The sequence below is a fragment of the Mytilus trossulus genome, chromosome 9 (assembly GCF_036588685.1).
Source record: "Mytilus trossulus isolate FHL-02 chromosome 9, PNRI_Mtr1.1.1.hap1, whole genome shotgun sequence".
NCBI lineage: Eukaryota > Metazoa > Mollusca > Bivalvia > Mytilida > Mytilidae > Mytilus > Mytilus trossulus.
In genome coordinates this window covers 76,617,795-76,627,975 of record NC_086381.1, presented here as the reverse complement: position 1 = coordinate 76,627,975, position 10,181 = coordinate 76,617,795, and the positions used below count along the sequence as shown (strand labels likewise).

The 10,181-nt window shown below is 33.2% G+C and overlaps 1 long non-coding RNA gene across 1 annotated transcript; it reads right to left on the bottom strand.

Annotated features, from left to right (window-relative positions):
- On the bottom strand, nt 1-9,978 carry LOC134683430 (uncharacterized). Its single transcript, XR_010101021.1, has 4 exons — nt 9,879-9,978; nt 3,953-4,125; nt 651-674; nt 1-86 (listed from the first exon to the last, which is right to left on the bottom strand). It is a non-coding gene; the product is annotated as an uncharacterized LOC134683430 (long non-coding RNA).
- Between the last annotated feature and the right edge of the window lie 203 nt (nt 9,979-10,181).

Sequence of the window (10,181 nt, the reverse complement as noted above, 5' to 3'; positions counted from 1 at the left end):
TCATGTCTACATTCCAAATTAGCTCTGTTCTTTACACTTAGTTCTACCTCTTTTATATTCCCCTTCTCTGCAGCTGTAAGAAGTTTCTGTAAGCAAAACAATTTTTTTACATTTTCCTCTAGAATATAAAAATGTATTATAAATGTAATAATTGAATTTAATAAGCTACATGTTTACAGTTTCAGTAGCTTATATTAAATACAATGACTATGAAGAGAGAATGAAATTGTCTTTAATTTCAGAGTTTTTTTTAGAAAAATCTTTAGACAATTGTATAATGCATCAGTTTTGAGATGAGCCTCAGTTTTTGTTGAGGTTAGTATTGTAGGGTCTTTAATTTTCTATGTAATGTTTTAAAGAATGTTGTTTGTATTTTGATTGTTTTTCATTTTTTGCCATGGCGTCGTCAGTTTCTCTTCGACGTAATAGAGTTGTGAATGTCCTTGGATATCTTATGTCTCTTTGTTTGTGTCCTGGAATTTTGTACTAGTATATTGAAATTCTATTCACTGTAGTCATTTTGATTTCTCCTGTTCTCCCCCTAAGAATACTGCATGCCAGTCGCCTGTACCTTTCTGTACATTTAATAAACAACATAGGTCACATGACATAGGTCACATGACCACTGACTTTTAAGAAGAAAAACTTACCTCATCCCAACTTGCCATCATATCCTGTAAAAGAAAGAGAAATCATTGTATTTTTATAAAAATAAGGAGATATGGTAGGATTACCAATGCGACAACTATCCACTTATGTTCAAATGAAGTGTAAGCAATTATAGGCAACGGTAAGGCCTTCAACAATGAGAAAAACCCATACCATATAGTCAGCTATAAAGGCCCCAACATGAAAAATATGAAACAATTCAATTGAGAAAACTTACAGCCTAATTTATAACAAACCAATTTACGAAAGACAAATATGACAGACAAGAACCAGTGATAGCCATTGAACTACAAACTCCTGACTTGGGACAGGCACATAAAGAATGAGGAGGGATTAAACATGTTTGTATACAGGAGTTGTAATCATGATGTCATATTTAGATTGCCCCAATACATGAATACCTTTAAAAATTGAAGTTGATAAAATCTGTATTTTCTCCAAATTATGATTATCCTCTAACCTTGTCCTTTTATTACATACCACCATATATACAAGTAAATAAGATAAACTTTAAAACAAAATTACTCTTTTTTAAATAGATGCTGTAAAAATGATGTACAAATTTTGCTTACATTTTAATGTCATTGTTGAAACAATCAAGGGCCATAACTCCTGAACAGCATTAAAGAAAATTTGCACTATCACACTTGACCTCCATTTTGACATGAGAAACAACAAATATTAAAACTTTAAAAGGTTTGGTTAAATGTTTCGCTAGTTATTACAAAGAAATGTCATAAACAGTGATTTTTCAATCAATCACAAGGACCATAGCACTTAATCTATCATATGAAAATGTAAAAGTGCTGGTAGCAACCATTTGTCGAAATTGGGATTGTCAGTCAGAAATGTGTTTTTCTTGTTTTTGTAAAAATACTGTTAAAAGTAAGAAGATGTGGTATGATTGCTAATGGGACAACTCTTCACCAGAGAGCTTTCAATAATGACATGAATGAGCAAAATCTATACCAAACAGCAATCTATAAGTAAGGCTCCAAAATGCACAAATGTAAAGCTTTTAAAAGCACTTCAAACGAGAAAGGACTGAGAACACACTTATTTCGTAGTGCATTTCTTTTAGACAATAAATTCAAATTAAAAAAATCGCATCTGCTGCATCTCAAAAAGATTTGTACAGTGTTAAGTGTACTACTTTTGGGACAAATAATATCAAAATTATAGAAAAGTCTACCAGCTCTAACTTAAAATATGGACAATGCTATGTTATAAGGGGTCTATAATTCAGTTTGACAGCTTCAGACTAATTCGTGACCTTCTTCAACTGGACAAAATCATTACTTTACATTACAATTCATCACCCAAATCTTTGTTTCACATGTTATTTCATCCTCATACTTTATATTTCATGCATAAAATATACTTATAAAGAAATAAATTGGGAAAGTGTATCAAAAAAATATGCAAGTTATACACTGTTCACACTAGCATTGACTAGGGACTATATTTGTAGACAACGAAAATCAAAGGACGATAACTGTATCCTCGGACCAACTTAAGGCCAGATTTTTGTACAAATCAAGAAACGAAAAACCAATATGATATATACATGTACAGCAACTTAAGACATTACCACTGAATTACAGGCTACTGGCTTGTGACCATTTGAAATTGTTTTTTTTTACAATTTTCCCTTAGACTTGTATAGTAAATCCCTATGTTCTATTTTTAGCCATGTCAGCCATGTTGGTTGGATGGCAGGGTCATCGGATATATTTTTCAATCAAGATACCCTATTGAAAATTGTAGCTCACTCAGAGTTTAATTCTATTTGGCCCAGTATATTAAGTGAAGAAGATTTTTGTAAAAGATTGCAAAAATTTATGAAAAATATTGTTAAAAATTGACTATAAAGGGCAATAACTCCTTAAGGGTCAATTGAAAATTTTGGTCATGTTGACTTATTTTGTAGATTGTACTTTGCAAAACATTAAATTTCTGTTAACAGTTTATCTCTATCTACATATATGATCTACAGATCTATAATAATATTTAAGATAACCAAAACTTGATAAAATTTCCTTAAAATTACCAATTCAGGGGCAGCAACCTAACAATGGGTTGTCTGATTCGTCTGAAAATTTCAGGGCAGATAGATTTAAAACTGTTGTACATTTTAAACCCATTTCAGATTTGCTCTTAATGCATTAGTTTCAGAGATATAAGCCAAAAACTGCATTTTACCCCTATGTTTTATTGTTAGTCATGTCCGCAATTTTGGTTGGCAGGCCGGTTCATCGGACACATTTTTTTAACTAGATACCCTAGTGATGATTGTGGCCAAGTTTGGTTAAATTTTTGCCCAGTAGTTTTAGAGAAGATTTTTGCCCAGTAGTTTTAGAGAAGATTGTTAACGGACGACAATGATGGACGACAGACGACGGACGCCAAGTGATGAGAAAAGCTTACTTGGCCCTTTGGGCCAGGTGAGCTAAAAATATTTGGGGATTTATAAAATAAATTTGTAGATTCACCATACACAATTAAAAGGTAAAAATATCTGGGCCTTATCAAATATATATTTTAAGATTCACTGTACACGATTAAAATCTAAAAATATAGGGTGCTTTATACAATGGAAAGCAGGACACCCTGTCTCTACCTTTACACATACATATCGATATATGTATATAATGTTCATCTCATATCTTTCCTTATTGCACTGATTGTACGTTGAATAATATATTTAATGAGACAGTTAGTATGACATTTTTATTTTCCTTGTAAGGCCGTAGTTTTTTTAGTTTTAGTTTTACGAACCCTCCTACCCTAATTTTTGCCAAATAGGAAAAAAAATAAATTTTAGTTCATAACTGCATGAAAGAATCTAAATTTATGCTCTTGGTGATTTAGTAAGTTGTTGCACATTGATTTTCAATTCAAACCTTGTCAAGCAAAAAAAAATAGTTGTTACACTAGTAGAAAATCTCTTGGTGAAATAAAAAAAAAAAAATTTGATATTGACGGTTGGTATTAAAAAAAAAATCAGCAGCAGCAGTTGGTTTTTTTTTGTTTTTTTTTTTCGTCCTCCTACCCATTGTTTTGTCAAAAAAATTTGTAAAAAATATAATAACTATGGCCTAATTTCCATACACACTTCAAAATTTTGATTACAAATTACATTGTAAAAGTTCCAAAACATCTGTTAAAAGATCCTCAAATTCAACATAACTTGTTTAAAAAAAAATGAAAAATGGTTAAGGATGATTTTTAAAGAAACGTCTTAAAATAAAGTCCATTCCTAAGTATCAATACAATTAAATACCCAAAGTGAAATCTGTTGGTACAAGTTCTTCAACCGTCAATATGGGATTACATGTGGGCCTTCATCAAACTGTAATTGCAACTTCAGCATGTTATTATTAAGTCTAGATCTGTCTGCAAGGTCTTAATGCCACTTTATATAACATACCCCTTCTGCCACCAGTCAATCAAAATCTGAAAAAAAGTTTTAAAATTTAAAACATGTAAACAGATTTACTCAGATTAAACAGAATAGAGAATGGAAACAAGGAATGTGTCAAAGAGACAACAACCAAAACCAGAGAGCAGAAAACAGCCAAAGGCCAACAATTGGTCATCAACACAGCGAGAAAATTCCACACCCAGAGGCACACTTCATCTGCCCCCCCACCCCCACCCTTTAGTTATTACAGACATACATGTACTTTTTCTGTAATAACATAGGTGTACTATGCATGATTGGAAAACTATGAACTGTTATATCTTTCTATAGTTGAGTATGCATGTACATAAAGACAATAGTAATATCAATAGAACTTGTATACATTTTAACGAAACTAATGATGTATATTGTTCCTTTGAAACATGTAACATACATATGTTATCACAGTTCTTTGATTTTTTAGTCCACAATAACAAATGTATGTTAATTTTCTGTAATAACTCTATAGAGAGAGTTATATTGTTGACTGACTGAACCATGAAAATGAGGTCAACGTCGGGTGACAGCTGCCAGTTGGACATGTACACCTTATAATGATTCCATATACAAATAAATTGGGAATGTGTCCATGGGACACAGAAGTTGCCCCCGCTCGCATATCATATAAAGTTATAAAGGGACATAACTGAAGAACGGTAAAAATCACTATCAAAATTTGGTTGAGGCTAACTTAAGTTAGAGAACGGAAACGAAAAATTCAGCAACTTTTCCATTTGTAAACGGGCACAACTACTAGAATACTACATTTTCAAGGATTTGTCCCACTATACAAATCCTTGTATTTTCTCATGGCTGACGTGTTACTATAGGGCCCCACGATTTTTTTTTCCCAATAACCCGAATAATTCGGTCCCTCTCTGTGATCGACTCTCCCACTCGCGAGGGCCTGAACTCTTAATACGAGTTAAAACTTTTGCATGAATACGACAATCTTTCGTTTATCGGAGAAAAGCTGTCAATAAAAAAAAAAACAGCTACATTTTTGGCCAAAGTGTGGGAGGCAAAACATGACAAACATGACAAAAATGCCCCTAAATGAACAAAAATAAATTCCAGAAAAAAATGACCGCCTTACCTCTTGAATCCACCCCTGAATTATGTACTCATTGTCCATGCCAAGTTTGCAAAACATATATTTTGTTTTTGAATTTTTTAAATACTTTCGAATTCCTGGGTACAGCAATTAGTTTTTCACAGAAGGGTACTTGGAAGATATTGCCAATATGTGTCAATGAAAATGTTTCTAACATGTTTATATATTTGGTTGTGTACAATGTATATTCTAATTCAACAACGTTTGTTACGTTCATTTCGATTGGATAACGTCACTTAATTACATGGCATCAATTGACAATTGATGCTATGGGACGTACGCGCATGCGCAGACGGCATATGACAGATTTTAAATACATGTTTTAACGTTGTTTTCTGTCAGTTTCATCAGAATGGAGATAACACTATTGTATTTTAAGCTCCGACGGCATCAATTGTGGATTTGATGGTCGCAAATACCCGTTTACTGTCTCCGCTAACGCGTCGCCAGTAAACTTAATTTGCGACCATCAAATCCCCAATTGATGCCGTCGGAGCTTCAAATACAATACAGTTATCTCCTAATTGTATTACACATGTATATGCCTTTTATCTGCTATTGTGGCAGTGCGTATTTTGCGTATAAAAGTATTGAATTAAATGGAAGTACATCATACCTGCCAACTTTCACGATTTAGGCGTGTACTATACTACACGATTTTGACCCTTTGTCACGATTGCACGATCGTGTTCCTGAAAAAACCCTCTAAAACACGATTTGGTGAAAATCTACACGAAAAATATTGTTGTTCCCGATTTTGAACTGCATGAACTGTGTCCAATGGAGGAAAATCGTGTTCAGCCAAATAAATTGTGTGTTTCTCATGATCAAATTAATCAGCCAATCAAAAACGTTTTCTCTCAAGATTGTTTTAACATGCTAGATATTGAACTCGTGTTGTATTCCACTGTTTGTTGATGTAAAAACGTGAACATGGCAAATGATTTTTCAACTGCAAGGAGGTTCTTACACAGAATAAGAATAAAAGCATGGCCGATTGACAAACTTCAATTATGGAGTACTATCAAGAATATAATAAATAGTAGTTTATTCACAAATTTATTGACATTACATTATACACTTGCTGTAACATAATTTCATTTATGTATTCAATCATTTAAAGTATAATGTACTATTCATTATTTTTCACATGGACCCCCCCCCCCCCCTCCCACACCCACATCAACATGAGGGACTACCCTTTGTCAAGGGGTCACTCTTGTAAAAAATAAAATAGAAAAATAAAGATTTATTAACTTTAAAATGGGAAATTCTGACATTATATTTGGAACAGCTTTTCTAAATGAAGAGTCCTATTATTTTGAATAATAAAGAAGATATACATGTAAGGCCAAGGACATATCAAAATTCTTGGACATGTGTTGACCATATAATACCAGATAAATCATAAAATGTATAGTTCTTTGGGAAAAGTTTCTTAAAAAAATATGCATATTTGTACTTAAAAAGTAGTGTTTAATGTCCTAACATTGAGAGGGGATCCCTATGTGTTGTTCCAAACCTGATAAAGGTCCTTCTTTGTGTATTATTTTAAATTGGAAAAGTCAACAACTATTTAATTTTAGTATCCTTACACATGAAAATAATTCCTGGTCTTACAGCTACATGTTCATATAATTTTCTGCTGCTATAATAACTAGAATCATGCAAATAAACTTAAAAAAAAAGGGATGTAAGCTCATCTTACAAATCATGCAAATATGACACTTTTTCTAGACTACAAAACACGCGCTCAAAATAGTCGTCGAACAGAATTTTAAACTTTGAATTTTTTATCGCGCGCTAAAACCCCCATGGGCATTTGCAAAAGTTGGCAGGTATGGTACATGTATATTTTTTTACTGAAACCAAGATTAAATGATGCTACATTTTCAAAATGAATTGTTTTATGGATCCACCATGTCCACCCGAACCGATCTTTATTACTTTCAGAACTTGTTGTTGTACAGAAGTCATTTAGGGATACAGTTTTCAAAATGCAAAAACCATTAACGGAATGTCGATGATTGTAAACCGTACATACAAACAAGTCATCACTACTTAATTTGACAACAAATTTTGATTTCATGCTTATTACAATTATGATTCTATTTTTTTTAGTAATTTTACGTGTCCCGCTCAACTTTGTTTCCTGTTTTCAGGCACAATAATTTGACTTTCATGTGTCCAAATACCAAAAATCAGCCAATCCTGTGTCACGCGAAGACCCCAATGAGACCCACTGTGATGACTGAAAGGCGTTATTACATACATGACATACAGACATTGTTTCTTTGTAAAATAACCGGTTATTTCAACACAATTCATGACAGGAGGAGATATAAATCTATAAGAATTCCCCCAATAACAGAACTAGTATACCTGTTATTTTCTGAAATAACTTGTTTAAGTTATATGTATACCTTTGGTGGTAAATAATAATGTAAAAACTTTAATATACACCTTATCGCTATTAATGTCTGCAGGCCATTACTGGACATCACACAGGTTCCCATAAAATTTGACGTCATAATACAAAATATCTGATGCCACAATGGAAAAAGTGATTGCAGCTGTATGACGTCCATAGTTCAAGCAGGACAGATTCGGGATTAGCGATAAGGTCCCCGAGCTCCAGATAAGCTGCGTAATTGCGTGATCACGCAATACAAATAATAGAAAACCCAATGCAATTGTCCATTAAAGGGTTCAACAACCCAATTAATTCAACGGAAAACCCAATTATATGCAAAAACCATGAGTTCTCAACCCTTTTATTGGCTACCGTTTGTGTTATTTACCCTTATCTGTTTACAGTCGTCGCGTAAACTATTTTTATAATATTTATAATTGGAAATTTCCTGTCGTTCTAAAAATAGATCCCTGCATCAAGTAGCTGAAATGAGTCCCTGTTTGAGTTTTCCATTGCTCAATAGGTACATGTGTTTTTGTAAATATTTCGATCTTCTCGGTGTTTATCCTATTAGCGTGTGTCATGGAGTCATATTTTTTTTGCATTGCTCGGGATTTTTCATAACATACATCGAATTAAAACGAAAGTGAATGTCCAGTTAAAATATTGAATAGAAGCATGTTTTCGGCTTATTTTGGAAAACTGAGGGAAAGTTATAATGATGACAAGACTCAGCCAGTATCTTTAGGAAGCGTCCATCGAACGCACGGGCATGTGTGCGTACCATAACGAAAACATTGCTAATAAACACGGTGTTTCATCAAAAACGAATTCAGTTGGAAAAAGTGAAAGGCCCAATCAATTAAGAAATGATAAAGCATCAGAAATCAAAAGTTCTAATAAAAGACAACTAAACCCAGATTTATGTAAATTGAATAAAAGAAAATCATTCAAGTATAATTAAAGTTTATATACAGTAACTATTTTTTATTCATTTTACAGTTAATTAATGAATACACACACCATGCACACAGCCACTGATCAGGCACTGGTCTCAGAATTTATTATATAAAGGTATAAGATGAGTGCCTGTGAATACACATATCCTTTTTTGTGAGAAAATACAAAACTGGCAAAAGGTTTGAAACCGGACACAAATTAAACCTACAATTGCTCCTCAGTGAATAAACCAAATAAAACAGCTAGCAAATAACCCTAACCATAACCCTAAACCAAATAAAAGAGCTAAACAAAGACAGAAACATATTAATTTAAGATGGAAAAAATTGGGGTTGATATTGCCTAAATATTCAATATTGTGTCGATGAAAAAAACCAATACATTAAGGAGCTTGGTGGTGAAAAACCCAATTTGATATTAACCTGAGGGGTGAATTGGAATTGATAATTCAATTAAAAAACTTTATCACCCAATTATATAAGAAAATGGTGGGTAAAAACCCCAATTAATGAATTCTTATCTGGAGCTCTGTAAGGTGTATTGTCTCATACCTGTGGATGAAGAACCTAACTTGATGTTAATAATCAGTTCTTAATTTTCATTTAATTTTCAAATACAAAGATTTTATATTGTATGCACACTTTTGATTCTATATGCATTATAAATCAGTGGCGGATCCAGAAATTTTCACAAGTGGCTACTGACTGACCTAAGAGGGGGCCCGCTCTAGTCACAACAAATGGAAGTTTTTAACGACCTTGACTGGCTATACAGCCCTTGCACGCTCTAGTCACGCTTCAGTGATTCCCTATATAAGCAACCAAATTTTTTCCCAAAAAGGGGGGGGGGGGCCCGGGCCCCCTGCCCCCCACTAAATTAGACTCTGTAAATGAAGGTTCATACAAGCTTTTTTAAAAACAATACTTGTTTAAAACACATGACAAACTTCAGCGCCGCCCGCCTGGTGTCTAAAAACTCTTACACTTTTCAAATGCACTTTTTAACTTACAAATTTGTTTCAATAAACAATTTTACCTTGAATAACATAAAATCACTTAGTTAAATGATTAATTAAACATTTCTTCTGTACTTGTTCAGAACATTTCGTCTTAATGCGAAGAAGAAGAGATGGAAACCCGGAAATATGTCCATCGACCAGTTGCTGTGTCAAAAATGTAAAAAATATTTTTAAAATGAGCTAAAATGAGTATGTCATTTCTTCACGTGAGTCAAATATAACAGAAATATTTAAAACTTACCCTTAAAAAGCCTTCGAAATGACGTCTTCTTGCTTAAAACGAATGTGTTGGCAGTTTGTCGATAGCAGCAACGCGTAAGTTTTGTCAAAACGAGACACTGAATATCGGGATTGGGACAAGTCGGACCAAGAAAACTCGGACCACTTTTAAAGAAACTCGGATTAGATTGAAAGACAAATATCGGACCAGTTTGAAACAATGATTGGACCCATTTAAGGACGATTCCAAATATTTTCAAAGACAACTATGACCAATGTGAAACACTGATTGGGTCCATTTAAAACGGTTGATTCAAGGAAAAAA